Genomic DNA, 16,423 nt, shown 5'->3' with positions numbered 1-16,423 from the left:
GGCATCCATGACCAAGTCTGTAGCAATTCCATTGATGCCAATGGAATGAAGCTGCTGTAGAAACACTTGGGGCAGTCCTATGCCTTTTGAAATCAGTAGCAAAATTCGGACTGACTTTAGATCCCATACGTGTAGCTCACAGGCACAAAACTGCTCTTGGTTGGCCTACTAACCTTCGTGACTTCACACATGCTACGTTTCCCATTTGAAGTTTCTGAGGTAAACCCTCTGTGCTGTTGAAGGTTCCTGGCCTAAGGTATCATTTTCTTTGTTTACTGTCTGGCTGCATAGATGTCTGGCACAGATTTCAAAGTACAGTAGCTCAAAAATGTGCTCGGTGCATATGTGCATAGACTCTGTAGTGGATTGCATCACACATCCTGCATCCGAAACTAAAATCACGTAGCTAGTGTTCTCTGTATTATTCATGGTTTGCATAAAGCAGGTAATAAAATGCAGCCGTATCAGTAGCATGGCTTAGTAGTTTAACATCATCAACTAAAGTGGATTTACTCTAGAATGGCATCAAGTAAATGAGTTCAGGATATTTTTCTTTATGCGTGCAAGAAAGAAACACAAAATACTCTGAGAGATCAGCATTGTTCACCTAATCCAGTTTCCATCTGTGCCAACATTCACAGCACATACAAGAAATTCTATACTGTTTGGTTACTGAATTACATTTCCTCCAGTTTTGCAGGACACGACACAGACAAACGTTCCAAACAAATTCAAAAGCACATTAAGAAGTACCAACTTAGTCTCAACAAAACAAGTGTCTTAGAGCAGTAAGAAAACTGTTCTATAAGGTTCCAGGCAGGTCGTTTACTGTATTGGCTGGACTGGATTACACTGAACTTGCTGAAGTCAAGCAATTAAGCAATATTTAGTTTACGTAACCTAGTGATACAGAATCACACTTAAACTGCCCCAGTGAACCAAGACAGCAATGGGAAAACGCAGTGAGTTAGATTGCAGCCCGCCTTTTATATATCCTTCTCTGTCCAGCTTCAGGGGAACATTATAATTACTCCTGTCACCACAGTTTTTTTCAGGTTTTATTGCAGATTTTGTACTCCAGGCTACCATTACTTTACTAGCAGCCCTTCTAAAAGGGGTGATGCAGCCACAGCACAGCGGCAGTACTGGAGTCACAGTGAATCCAGAGTTGTGATAAACCCTCGGGACTGGTGTCCCTTCTCAGGCCTTGAATTTCTCACAGGTCATGGATGTTGGCCATTTAGATACAGTGAGAGGCAAGTTCTGGCTTGTTTGTTCCAGGCTAAACATGACAAACAGAGAAACTTCAAAGTCTTGGGAGGAACAAGCATTTCCTCCTTTACTCTGGACAGGAAGCACTGCTCTAACAAGAAAAATCTGAAAACAAGGCTAAAATCTGGCTTTTATCCACTCCCAGTGGAATCAAAAACATTATACAGTTTAAATAGCTGAATAAATTTCTTCCAATCAATTAATATCAACAACCTTGATCTTAAAGTATTACCTCATCATAGGTTATTATTACTGTAATTCAAGGACAGGCAAAAATCTGGTGTAACTTTCCATAATCTCTACTGCACATCTGAGGTTTAACAGAAACACAGTATGTGTTTGTGAGCGAACAAGCATGGATTTCTGCAGGTAGGAGGGTTATTAGTGTTCAGTTTCCTATGTTTTTTGATCAGCTGATCCTAGAGAGTATTTCTAAAGCTTGCAGTCCAATTCTGGCTCCAAAACATAGCCAGCTTGCCTTTGCTGTTTGGCAAGAAACAGCAAAATTGTGTTAACAGTTTTTTTCAAGAATACATGTTAGTAACTGCCAAATGACAGTTGTAATGACCCCGATGTGCTTCTCCCCTTAGGGCATTTTTGTTTAGAACCCAGTTGCCACCCAAGCAGCAAAAAAAACACTCTTTGCCATGAACTCTCCCATCACCCTGAGCTTTCTCCACCACCACCAGCACTATACCTTGTGAGAGTAAAGTAAGAAGCCACCTCCTGCCTAACAAAGAGCTGTTCCCACCTGGGCTATAGGCACCAGAGCATGCATTAAAGGCTCGAAGCTCAGCCTGCTGAAATCCAAGGAGTCTTTCCATTGACTTCAACAGGCTTTTGGTCAGGTCCTGAGAGTCTATTAATATGCAGTCACTCATTTTTCCCTTGTTTATGTGAAGAACCATTTCTCTGAAATCCAGGCAGAAAGACTCTAATATTTTCAGTATTGTATCAGGGCAATGGTTTAATCATAAATTAAATTAAGACGTGCCACTGTCTGCAGCCAAAAGACAGAGGCTAACTCTGACATACCACCTGTGCACTGCCTCTCTGGCTCAGCATTGACCTTGGTTGACAGGAACATGTGCCTGAAAATTGCACCCAAGAGGAAACTCATCACAAAATGAACAAGCACAGTAGAATGATAAACACCCACACTGCACAAGAAAGCTGCCAAACCCTCACAGCAGCCAGGACTCTTAACTGCATCTGGAAGGAAATATGCATGTACCAAAAGAATGGATGTGTGTATACACGCACATGTACATATGCTTTTATACACAGTTTCTTGCTCCACTTTGTGCCTGGAGTGCCATGTTTCATTTTATAATAAAATGTCTGCATAAAAATATCTTTCTGCTCACTTATGATAGAGACAAGTAAGATTATTAGTTTCCCCAGAGGGTTATGATGTCTTGCAGTGATTTAATCCTACTGATCCATTCATATACATTTTTCCCCTTAACAAGATAACTGATGTGTTTAGCTCTGAGTAGCTAGGATTTCCTTCTAATAATTTATGATTACATGCTCCCACAAGATCATCAAAGCTGTGAGAAGGCCATAAAAACCACATTTGGTAAGAAACTAATCTAACTGTGTTTCCTCTTAACTAATGGAAGAAACAATGAGTTTTAGATGTTACACGGATGACTTTCTTACACATGTGGTCTTACACAATATTCCTGCTGTGGAAGTCTACGATTGGCAGACATCTTCAAACACAAACTGAAAGCCAAAACAGTCTTTACGTGCTCAAATCTGTTCACAGGCACAGGTACTTGCACGAGGAGAACACAATGCATTCATGCAGAAATCACTTAAACCATGAAAGATCAGATGCATTCAGTGTTAACACTCCCAGAGAAACCCTTTCTGCAAAAAACGTTTGAAATAGAAGAAAGCAAGAATTGCTTTCAGTCTTTGTTGGCATACTAGGTTGTTTCTCCATCATCTTTCATCTAAAATATTTGCCATCTCCTGCCATCTGCAGACATCCATAAACCAAGATCTGTGAAGTGCAAGTCATGGGGGCAACAAAAGGAGTTGAAGGTGCTCGGTTCCACAGCATGGAAAGTGTACTTGTAGAAACACAAGCAAGACTGCAAGATTTTTTTTCTGTGTTTGCATGTCAGTTAGAGGAGGTCTGTATCGCTCATATATGAAGGAGACAAGGAAAGGAGTTGCATCTCTGGTGAAATGTATGGAGGATATTCAGCATTAAGGATAGGTGCACTTGCAATTTGCCTGTAAAAATGTCTGATAAAACTGCTTCAATTTTGAAGGCCAAATCTGACACCTCTTAGGTAGCTTTCACACTGCAAGTGCCAGCTCTGCTTAAGATGTGTGAAACCCTTGGTGTGGCTAGAAAAAGCTGTGGATCAGATCAAGCTGCAGATCCTGCAGGGTGCTGAGCCACTACAGCTCCCTCATAATCACTGGTGGGGTGCATTCTTCCTGCTTTTACCCACATGTGTGCATTACAGCATTTAGTCATGTAAATAAGGGAAGAAACAGTGGTGAGGATGCATGGTTTTGTTTTTGTTTCAAAGACTGTGCCTGCAGACTTGCCAAAGCCAGATGCTGTAACTCTGCATAGTGTTACTCTGCAAGATGGGCCAGAATCTTCCAGACTCTGGGTGTGGTGGGTGCGAGGCCGCTTCATTAGCTGTTTGAAGCTGCGTGGGTAGTTTCCATTGTGGTCTAGCAGCCATGCAGGACACACCCAAACAAGCTGGGTAAACTGCATACAGGAATTAGCCCACACTAAATTCCATGCTTCCACAGCTGGATTGCTACCCATACCCCAGCAAGCTAGCTGAAAGCGAAGTAGGTACATCTCCAGCGCAAGGAGACAGATGAAATATTCAATGGGAGCCCCTGCTTTCTGCTTCCTACAGCACAGAACAGTACCCTGATGCTGGAGAACAAGGTGTGAAATAAAGGCGACTTTAGTGAGAATCAGGAGGCAGATCTGCTCAGTGGAGAGTCCCAAAGTAGGAAAACACCAAGCTTCCATGGTTTCAACCACTAAGCTGGAAGTCTGGAAACCCTGACCTTAAAAGAAGCGACTTCCCACTGAGAGTACAGAAAACATGGAAATCCCAGTAATTTCCAGGCTTTCCAGACTTTCCATTCACCTACCAGTAAATGCCAGCTGAGAGCTTGGAAGACCTGCAACAGTCTTCCAGGCAGCCCAGAGAGCAGGGCTTCCAGAGCACCACCAATCCCATATAGCCCCACAACTGCCCTACAGAGCTGATAGTCAGTCACCTGTCAAATACCATTTTCACTGAGAAGCTGCAGGAACAAGGAAGCACATTTATTTCAGAAATTAGATGCTTGTTGTTTCCAGAATGAAATTATCTCAAAATTTCTGGTTGGCAGAAAAAGTTATTTTTATTTCCCAGATCAATTTGGACCAAAACGCCATACCCCCAAAAAAGTAAGGAAAACAAGACTTCCCATGAACCAGATATTCTGTTCTTCGGCCAATTTAAATCAGGAAAAAAGCAGAAGGCAGAAAAGGAGGCAGGAATATGTTAATCAGTGTAAGTCTTTGTGAGACCTTTATATGGCCAGACCTGTTTCTATGTAACCAGGGATGGTGATACTAGAAGGAACAACCACAATTTCTTATCTAAACCTTTATAAGCTCAGATCAAATTACCAAGGCTTAACAAGTTACACATCCACTGAACCAAGCAGTCTTTGTACACCCTCAGCCCTTAAGCAGCGCAAGACAACGTGGTTTAACATAATCATTTTTGTTACAGGATAAACCAAGTTTCATTGCCTTAAATATGCCACAGCCTAATTGTATACATACTTACCCCATTTCACCTAACTCAAGATATTCTGTGATTCTCTAGAAGGGACCTGACACATAGTGCCTCATTGAAAGAGGCAATAATTGACTTGCAGTACTATTGCTTTGCTGCTCTACTGCAACACCATTAGAGTGTATCAATTACAAGTCTTATACAACAAGCAGGAGCAGCAGCTGTTACTCTACCAGTTACTAATTAACTGAACTAATTAACTAATAATTAATTACCTTCTAGTGCTACTTACCCAACTGTTTCAGACCAAGCTTATGCCTGAACCTTTTGAGAAATCTCTTCCAACCACAAAATGGGCCACAGATCACTATCTGAGCACATCACTCCTTTTAACGTAAGGATGTGCTGCTGTGCCCAGTTTACAGATTCAGAAGGGAGTCATATTAACTAGTCCAAAAGTCATGCAGGAAATCTGTGGTTTAACAAAGTCTCAAATACAACAGACCCCTATACCCCTTTTACACACCTGAAGGTCCTCAATGATCTGTCCCTTGAGACTACAGGCTGTCTCAGTTTCCCAAGTCAGCTGTCAGGAGTATTAGCTTATAATCATTGAGAATAATGAGATTGCTCCTATTGCTGTCAACTGGAGCTTTGCAATTAATTTTAACAGGAACAGGCTCATTAGCTTCAGATTAAAGATGCCACAGTGCTGCTCTCATATTGCAAACAGAGCAGTAGGTTTGTTAGTAGTTAGAGGGACTGTGCATGTAATAGAAGCATACATATCTACAATATGTATGTTGTTGAAACAACGACAGGTTTTATTTCTGTAGCCACAGAACAACCTACAGAACCATGAAGCATCCTGCATCTAACTTCTGCCTTGTTTACCTTCTCAAGGTCTCCATTAACTTATCTCTTAGTCCATAACATTGCCAGTCTGATGTAGTTTTCAAACTGCCACCGTTTAAAAGGAAAAATTAGCCTACATCTATGGAAATTTTTCTATTCTTTTACCCTAAAATAGAGACTGGAGGAAAAGCTGTTCCAACACTAAGGTAAATATACATGAGCACTAGCTGACGCTCCTACAGGACTGTCAAACTGAAGGATCAAATATCCCATGATTTGCCATGATTAAGGACATACCCGCTTCCCAGCATGTGCTTAAGTTTTGCCAAGTCGTGAGACAGCAAACTTTAAATCTGTAACATGACTGATAGAAGTGTTATTTTTTAAAGGTTTAAAATGTTTTAGCACTAAATATTAAGTCGCTCAGAGATTGGAATATGTATGGGATCAATTTTGCACCACATTTCATCAGTCTTTTATACTGTGAAAACCAGTGGCATTACTCTGGCTTAAAACCAGTGCAATGGAATGGAGACTCATGCCTGTGGTCACTAACATGACCTAGCTGTATATACAAAAGGATATGGGAAAAAAAAATATTAAGAAAGGGTGTCAAAGCTCAAACATGTCCTAAAATGACTTTCCAGTGTAACACTATGTAAAGTCAATATTGTGCTTTGATAAACACTTTGGTAGCATTAGCTGGACATGGTCTACGAGTCCCACTTTTGATTCATCATTGGGACTACAGAATTTAAGTCCAAGTCAACAACAGAAAGTTGCACCACCTTGCCACCAAACTGTGGTGGTGCCAGCAGTAGGCCAAACTGTTTGCGTGGCATAAAGAGGTCACATGCCATCCAACGTTACAGATGGAAGTGGATTCCAGCAAAAACTCTGACATGACCCTAGCTGTTAGGCTGCGCTGTCTCCATTTCAATTCTCTCTCAGACAGTTTCTTGCTGAATCCAAGACTGTCTTTTGAGTTTTGCCCTTGGTTTATGTTCTTATAATAATTACACACAGTAAATGTCAGAGAAGATTCATGAAGGCCATGAGGAGATAGGCCAAGCAGTACAGAAGAAATTTCTGTGCTAGACAAAGCTATCAGACACAACTCATGAAGGATTGTAGTCTGGAGAAAAATGGCTTGGCAAGTAAAAATGAAGGCCATAAAGTCACAGCCTTCACTGAGAAAATTCATTTAAATCAACCAAACATGAGAAGGTCTATACTGCTGTTTGCTCCTTTGGGTTTGTTTTTCTCAGTTTAGAATCAGATCTTCCTTTGAGCTCTTTCTGCCAAACTCTTGACAAGTTTCATTTTGAAAACTGACAACGAGGAAGCTTTTAACTGTTTTTATATTAATCTACTTCAAACTCATTTTTATCTAGCTACAGGCAGGGCTTAATCAACTACAGGTTCTTTCTCTAAAGCAGGCCTCAGCTCAACTTAACCACAGTTTACACTGTGGCCTACATTACTGAATTCCAATGGCATTTAACTTTTCAAGGTCTTTCTTTAGAGTGGTAACACTGAGCTTTACATGATACACAGACAAGGGCTTAGGAAATGCCAGCTGGTTACTCCTGAAAGGATTCACTGATAGACTCCACCACCACTAATGGAAAACTGAAGGATGCACTTAGCCAGAACGATGTCAGATGTTAGGCTTTCTCACTACCCATCACACACACACACACACTAACACTTTCATGCTTACTGGGAAGCTCCTGGAAGAGCCCAATTTTGCATTCCCTGCAACCTCCCAAATTCCCCTGGATTTCACTGACAATTTTGAGTTGCACAAGCATAATTCCCTCTCCAACTAGTAACGTCTGCCAGAGCCACAAAAGGCATGACTCTCCTACAACTGTTAGCCAGAAGATTTAGCCTTTTTGAGCTCAAATTGTCAAGCTATCCTCTAGCTCTGGTAGTTCCAGGTTCAATTCCTGGTAATGATTAGGACAACGGTTACTTCACGGAGAACACAGAATCCATCTCCAAGTACTTCAAAAATCCTCAATATGGAAGGAAACCTTTAGTTTTATTTTAGTAGGCATAAATATACCGCCATACTATCTCAGGATATGACTGGGAAAAGCATTGAAAACTGATTTGTAATAGGAGATGCAGATTAATAATAAATGGTTACATAACACAAAATGGCACATAGTATTAGGAATCATTAACTGCAATAAAAAACAGATGTCACTCTGTCTGTAACAACCCTGCAAAATTCGACTTGCCTGTTACCTCTGGGATATTTTTTTACATATACACTTACATGTTAAAATTTGCAATTTCCATGGCAAAGACGAGACAAGGAGCTTTTATGTCTCAGCTTATGAGGTTTGATAATAATTTTCTAAAGTTGCCTAGGATAGAACACAAGAACTGCAAGCAGCTGACTCAAAGAATCACATAATATTATCTGTGTATGTATTTACAGCTTGTGTTTAGGAGGAAAAACACATTCAGTGAGAGAATGACATCTTTTCAAGGATTTAAACAAAAACACAAAAAAATCAGAGTGGAATTAGGGCTTACAAGCAGGAAGATATACAGCAATAATTGCATAAGAGCCTCCCTGCAAGGCTTTCTCTCCGCCACCTTTAAAAGGCATGCCGAAAAAAATACAACAGGTCACTCCTAAACATGATTTGGTTAGTAGGAAGCAAATGCCGGTAGAAAAACAGGCAATGGCTATTTCCCTGTATCACAACAGGAATAATTATTACCTTTTCTCTAAATTTAGCAGCTTTCTTGTATACCCTTTCTACAAAAATCTTGACTATACTTCCAAGTTATAATATTAACCAAATAAATCTGATTTTCTGTATTGACTTGAGGAAGCTCACTATATGAGCACATACTCTTTTCTACACTGTAGCCTAACACAGAAACTGTTTAAAATCTCAACTCTGAAAAAACTTCAGAAAGAGCTTGATTTGAATTTTCCCTGCAGTCAGTGGGACGTGCTTATCTATATTTATATGTTTGGCAGCTCCGGACCCAAAAGAGCTACAGCAGGTTCCTCTCTCCCTGTGCACATTGAGGTCTTTTCAAATCCCACCAACCATTTAGGGAACTCCAGCTCTCAGCTAAATAAAATGCTTAACATAATCTGAAGTGCACAGCCTAGCCAACTCCTGCCCTGTGAACGTATTTTCTGCCAAAGGGCATCAAAAGTCTTCGACGCATTGTAAAGTAGTAGAGAACTTCCTACCCTTTGGAAAAAATGAAGGCCAGTCCATGTGTTCACTTGGACTCACACTATCAATTGCTTGTTCCTACCTCCACAAAACCCAATCAAACTTGTATTAAGGGCCTCATACCATGTTGTAGGTCCACGCAAACCCCTCCACTCCTGTAGAACAAACCTCAGCATGTCAACTGGTGACAATCCTTGTTGTCGGGAGCAGTAAAAATCTACATATTTACTTTTTTAATCAAGCTGAAATTTATAATCTAAAGCAATAGGATGACTTGGCTTCTGTCTGCCTAGAGAAGAAAGTGCAAGCTGTTGCAGAAAAAATAACATTTACTGATGATATACAAATTTTAAGAGAGACAAGTGTGAACAAACAAAAGCTGTTTCATCAAATTCCATAATAGAGATATGCAAAGGAAATGCCAATATACATTACATTAACAAGATGCAGTTACTGGCAGGTACTTAACCCTTCCAAAATCAGTGATGCTGGAAACCATGAGGCTGGATTTCCTCATTTGCTTGCACAGTACATTCTGTTTGGTCTATCATGGGAAAATCCCCTTTTGCTCAACTCCATAGTTTATTTTGGTGCAAAATTCCCCTCAAACAGAGTGATGTGACCACCTGACCTAAGCCGTAGTGTAGTAACACACATACATACTACTCTTTCTCCTACGGCACCTTTTGCAATGTATGCTGTCCACACGCCAAAAGCTCTTTCACTGATAGATTGTTTATTGGGAAATTAGATAAACTGGCCAACTATGCGTACCAATTAAAGGTAAAACACTGATAAAAGCTGGCTAGAGGAACAGACAGGCAGGGATTTTTAATGAGAGAGAGCAAGCTTGATGTAGGGAAGAGCAGGAAAAAAGATAAAAATGCTTTTTGTAAATTAGACCAATTCAACTGGTGTATGCATACATCAGGTATTTACATGTCACCATGATAACCATAGGATCCACCAAGGAACAGTATTCCTGTAGGAGCAGAGGCCCGAACAGTCCAACAGTTTTGCATAGGGCCCTGCTGAGAAGACTGGCCAGGAAAGGTCTTAGCCGAGACACACCCCCCTCCCCACACACAAAACCTGCAGGCTGTAACGCTCTCCCTGGCAGAGCCGAGACACTTGCAAAGTGAGATGACAGCTGGGCATGGTTTTGTGGAGCCTAGCAAGGCCCACACAGGGCACTTGTGTGCCTACATCCCTTTGCAGACCTATCTGCTAGAATCTTACTCAAGTTTACACAGGCCATCTGTGTAACAGCCCAAGTGACAACGCTGGTGCACCACCGCCCACCACACCAGTCGCTGAACAACAACGCCGTCTCGCTCTTTTCGACCGCCTTCTGCCACAGCTCTCTCCACTATAAGCCACTGATTTGGAAACAAAAATCCGTGCAGGGCCATTTCTCATGGAAAGCAGAATTAAACATCCTGGGCACCAAGCTGAAAGGGAGTGGGGGTCTGAGAGGCAGATGCCCCAGCAGGAACAAACTGGGTAGAAAGCCGCTGCCTCAAGTGCATTTTGAAAAGCTTACATATTGCACGATTCCTTAGCTACTCCACACTGCGCTTCTGTACACTGCACTATATAATCTCCCAGTGCAGTAGGTGGGCTGGCTATTTTTAAAGTGCTTTGGATGAGTTTAGGCTGATTATCATGCCTCTTTGATTTTCCTCCTTTTTGCCAAAGAGACTGAGTTTTGCCTCAGAAATAAATACATCTGGCAAAAGAAAACAAAGTCAGGCTTTATATAAAATTTACAGTGAACATAAAATTAAGTCTAAGTACAAGACAAATCATTTTGATAAGTGGTTAATAAGTTAATAAAGATACTATTCATCAACCCACTGGAGCTGAACATTATAGTGATTTATAATTCTCTGGAATGTTTTTTACTGGTGTATTTATAACTGCTTACACCACATGGTCCTCACATGGCTAACAAGCTCTGCAGGAGCTGTTTGTTATTTAGGAAAAACACATTAATGAAATCTTCACATAAAGTGACGAGACAATATATTGTAAGATACTACATTTTATAATCCATACATGAAAAAAAGTAGTTACCAGACCATTCTTTAAGTAACTGTTAACATATTAAGCCAGCAGCAGTGGTTCATGAATATTAAATAAACAAGAAAGTAAAGGCTTGCAATAGAAAACTCTTCTATTGCTGTCAAAAGTGGAACCTAGTGAGCTACAAGGCACTAAGAAATGCATGCTGCTGAATCCATTCTCAGGTTAAAGAGTTTGAAGCTCAGCCTCGGAAAGGGTTTGGATAATAAAGCATCTCATTAATTGTTCCTGGCAAAGGTAAGAGAAGGATGTGCTACGCACTCTCTGTGTGCTTTGTCGTGTAGTTGGTAACAGTGCTGCTCTCTGCTAGGCCCAAGTGGCTACAGGAGGACCTCACCACTCCCTAAGGCAGGCACTCAGCATTCAGGTGGCACTCACAGCGGCTGCAAGAGAAGGGTTATGAACTCTTGCACTTCCACAACTCAATTTCAAACAGACTTTCAGTGCCAAGAGTCTTGCACAAAAGCTTGGTTACAGATTAGGAAAATGAATAGGAAAATAATGCAGTTGCTCCCGTGTCAAAATTTAACTGAACTCTACATATATCCCCAAGGTCCTACAATTCACATCCAAACACAGACTTAGACACATAGGAATAAGGCAATTTTAAGACAGAGAGAATTTCTAGAAGAGCATTGTTTGAGCTTTATTGACTCTATTGACTTTGTTGTGATTTAGAAAGACAAACTAAATGGCCAACTTATCCTGGAAAGCATCAGACGCTTTTTCACAAGTGACTGTGATCTGGTTAGCAGGACACAAGAGTGGACTCTGCACAGCTATACTGCATGCACCCTCTGGGTCTGAACTCGGGGCTTGACCCAACAGACTTACTGCTCCTGTGTACAGATTCAGATATTTACTGTCCTCCTTGCGTCTCCCTCTCTTCTTTTCAGACCAAACACTAGCTGTATGAACAGTTTTCCCCAGTTTCATCTAGACAGCTTGACTTTGAACTGGAACAGAGCAGGGGAGACCTCCTTGCGCAGCATCCCCCAAGCTTTACTCATACAGCAACTTCTGTCACCACCTCTTTGCACTAAATAGAGACCCCTGAACAAACTCACCTTCGTACACTAGCTCACCCCAGGAGCCCGGGGAGGCTGCAGAATCATCAGTAAGAAAACCCATAGCCCACGGTCTGACAAACTGTGTGGACCAGTAAGTTACGACACAAGCCCAACTGAAGTTTGAACAAAGTGCAGCTACAGACAACCCCTCTGTTCTGTTCCTGGATCAGATAATGAGTTGTTTGTGATTCTGGACACTTTGTTTGTTTTGCATCTCTTTCTGAGACCCTCTTCGTCTGACCTGTGTGTACTCCCACAAGGTGTACCTGGACATATTTCTCACAATGAGTGCTACATCAGTGATTTAGTGCATTAGAGAGCTGCTTTTTAACTTCAGATTTACCCTTGTACTTGGAGTCCTCCGGCATGTACTTCAATGCACCACTGGTACATAGTAAGCAGTTTTCCTCATGGTGGATCCAAGGGTGATGTTGCAGGGTACCATCTAAAGCACCTCACTTGCAATGTGAGTGGTCCAGCACTGCTTCTCCTCTACACACACACGGCGCATCCCTAAGACCTGCAGCCGCTGATAAAGGTGCAATGCTGACCCACAGTTCCAGAACCACAAGGGATCATGCCCAGCCAAACCCCTCTTTGCATCACAAATACAGTCTATATGTTTATACAGTGCTTGGAGCATTCTGATATAATTCTGTATCATTTTGCAGAGTTGCAAAGTCCTCCAGGACTGCAGAAAATCTCTGGAGAAATGGAAAAGAGCAGAATGGGAGGTAGAAAAATAGAAAAATTACTGGCGGTCGTCTGTGAACTTCATGAACCTATTACAGAAACCCCAGATGCAAAATGCAATATAGAGCTAAATTCCAGCACCCATTACTCACCCTGCTTTTGCAACATGAGTAAGTCATGCACGGAATAAGATACTGCCCTGCATGAGACATCCAGTATAACCTGGACCACACTGCATGAGGGATTTTCTGTCCCAAAAGCACAGAAAAAATAAGTGGAAAAAAAAGTAGAAAAAGATGACAAAATGTGTAAGTTTAGGTCAACAAATTATCCAAAAGACAACGTATGAGTTGCAGTTACACATATATACCCTGAACTCTGATTTCAGAGTAGATACACGTACCATGTTCTTGTCAGGCACTTGCCTACGGGTAGATGATTTTGCTGGGCATTAAATACCCTCTGAGGGGGAGGAGGGAGGTCAGATATTTTTTATCATCCTTAAACTTAATCAAATTTCTTTCCAACTTTGTTCTAGCTCCAGCTTAGTTTCATCCAAGATTCCCTCTAAATGTACCCGACCCAACATGTGGGCTAGGCAGGCTTTAGGAAAAGGAAAGAAACAAATTAAGAGATTGCCTCTTGCTTTTTCGTTCTCTCTCTACTTCTTCAATCTTTCACTGTTGCACATAGATTGAAAGTTGCTTTCCCGCAGAGAAATGCAGGGCATGTTAAATAAGGGGCCATTTAATCAAACCACAATCTCTGAACACTGCTTTCTGCATGGTCAATGGTCCAGTCTCTTCCTGTCCCATGCCACCACCAGTCACTCTGTTGCAAAGCCTCACATTTCCTATCTTCCTTCTCTGCTCTCCAAACACCCTCTCCTTCCCCTTTTCCTCTTTCACTTGCTTCTTTTGCTCCTCCTATACGCACAATGACATACCACTGTGCTATCATACTCCAACTCTCGAAATTTTGTATCAAAATTAAAAAGCCAAGTAACCATGACTGATGATAGAGGAGGTAGGACTTCAAGCACCATGCACTAAGGAAGCAAAAATGTCTATACTGGGCTAATGCAACCTCTTCTGTGCTGACAACAAGCGAGCACTTACGAAAAAAAAAAAAGTGAAAACATCAGGTTAGGGATTGCTCCAAACAATGTAAGTCCTTACAATTTTTGTCTTTTAGTGGTCTGGGGATTTCCAGTGTGGCAGCAGGCATCCAGACTACTATACTCTGTATCTATACATTCATTTCCTCAATTAATTTTTCAGCACCCTCTCATTCTTGTATTTGTGAGAAAGTGATTTGTCACAGCACTAGCAAAACTAGCCAGCTGCAACAAGGCTTTTACCATCCCATACCAGGGTAACTTCAATAAGTAGTTGTCACACCTTGCCCCAACACAGCCACCAATGCCCCACAAGGTTTCTACAGTTCATCTACTGTCCATGCTGACTCTTCATACTCTTCAGGCTAGTCAACCCTGCTTCTTAGAGCTATTTAACTACTTAGCAGGAACCAGCCACAGCTGCACCTTATCCACATCAGCCAACCCACCGCCACTGAAGCCAGCCCACAGCTGTATGTTATCAATGCTAATTAACCCAACTTCATTCCTCTACAGTGATTAATTGCTGTTTGAATCTTTTTACAGAACTAATACGCAGTGCTTCCACTAGCATCCTGTATGACTGCTGCCATGCTACATCCAGTCCATATAGCCATAAAGCTTTGTTTCACATCCAATCAGTAATCGCAGGCTGGTATTATCCTCCACAATCAAAACAAAACAACTATTGTTATATCACATCTGTTTTCTAGCTTCCAGCAAGTGTTTAAGAGCAGCTCTGGAACCATACACGTTTCACAAAATACCTTTTCCAATTCATCACACTGTAGTGCCAGTGGTCATATAGCGCAAATTAACTCGTAGGTTTTTGGATGTAAGCCTGACAGCAAATGCCAGCCCCTGATTTTCCACAGCCCAGAGTACACACATTCACAAACGGTTGTAACACTTACAATAACACTTTGTTAAATGCCAAATCTAAAAAGAGGGTTCATGTTGCCTTAAGAAGATAGATGAACAAGGTAGTCGCTGTAGTAGTGTTAGCCTACTTTTCAAGAGTTACTGGACAACATGATATATTCATAAGCAGAACACAGCTCATACGCAACTCAGGAAACATGATTTTCAAGATTCAACAAATTTGAATAAAACCCCTTAGGGTCCTTTCAGGTTTTGTTGACAATTTTTCAAGAATTTGTGTAGCTTCTGCAGCTGCATATCATAGGATTTCCAGAACGGGTTGACTCAGACACACCCAAGTATTCTTGTACAGTTCTGTTATTTGCAAGGTGCTCCACGAAAAGGGACAGTTATGATTTGGCTATACTCATTACTTTGTTTTAATTGTCTTCACATACTTTCACAGATCTTGGTCTTGATACTGCTGGGCTTCCTAGCAACATGAAGAAACTTAAGACTTGATCCTTCAAAGAATTCACAACCCCAACCCAAAGAGTCCCACTGATCTAGTGAATTTTGAATCAGGTTAAACACACAGAACACTATCAAGTGCAACAGTAAAACCCAAAACTGAACTAGAGGGATAATATGGTCTGTCTCTATTCTTGTGACTTTCTACCTTCATAGAGGGTGAAATTCTGACCTCAAGTAACATCACTGACTAACCTATGGAAGATTTCACCGATAACGTTTCACTAATACATAGGCCTTACAAGTTAATTCACTTATGCTGTTATTTCTAATTTGAGAGCAAGCTGCCTAGAAACTTGTCAGAATGTTTACTCCTTAAAAATAATTCTCAAAAGAAGGAAGCGAGGGCTGCAGAATACTGAATGTATGAACTCAAAGGCTTAAGCGGTCAGTTTCAATTTTTCATATATCTGATGCAATTTTCTTAATGGTTGCAGCATAATTCTAAATTACTAACAGGGCATTTGTCTCTTTCATTTCTTTTCTTTCCTTCTTTTTCTTTTAAATATGCAGCTGCAAATTAATGCAAACTCATTCAGTGATACCCAGGAGAAAACTTCTATTTTGTAAAGTGAACACTGTGCTTTCGGGACTTCTCTGAAAACTTTTAACAATGTTCTGCCCTTGGGCCTTTCCATCCTCCAATCCCTAGCTTGAAAGCTCGCATTCTCACTAGCCATCCCTTTTTAAATATACTTCTGTAAAACTGCATTGAAGTGAAAAATGTCCACGAGGACCTCTGCTTTATTATTTTAAATAGCAAAGGTAGCTCTCCTGCCTTGATCGTGGCATCTTATACATTTATTTTTTTTTTTGCCAAAAATAGCAATAAAACAGACCAATTCCCAGCTTCCTATGTTACAGCCAACAAACTGATTACATTATTGCTAGATAACATCACTTCTTTGGAATTAGGCTGCTAGCTGAGGTCTTATTATA

The 16,423-nt window shown here is 41.0% G+C and overlaps 1 long non-coding RNA gene across 4 annotated transcripts in view; it reads right to left on the bottom strand.

The window, feature by feature from the left end:
• Window positions 1-16,423, bottom strand: part of LOC114015758 (uncharacterized) — a 166,538-nt gene that overhangs the window by 149,075 nt on the left and 1,040 nt on the right. The window lies entirely within an intron of this gene.

The sequence above is a fragment of the Falco cherrug genome, chromosome 7, assembly GCF_023634085.1.
Source record: "Falco cherrug isolate bFalChe1 chromosome 7, bFalChe1.pri, whole genome shotgun sequence".
Lineage (NCBI taxonomy): Eukaryota > Metazoa > Chordata > Aves > Falconiformes > Falconidae > Falco > Falco cherrug.
This window is presented reverse-complemented; position numbering and strand designations above follow the sequence as displayed.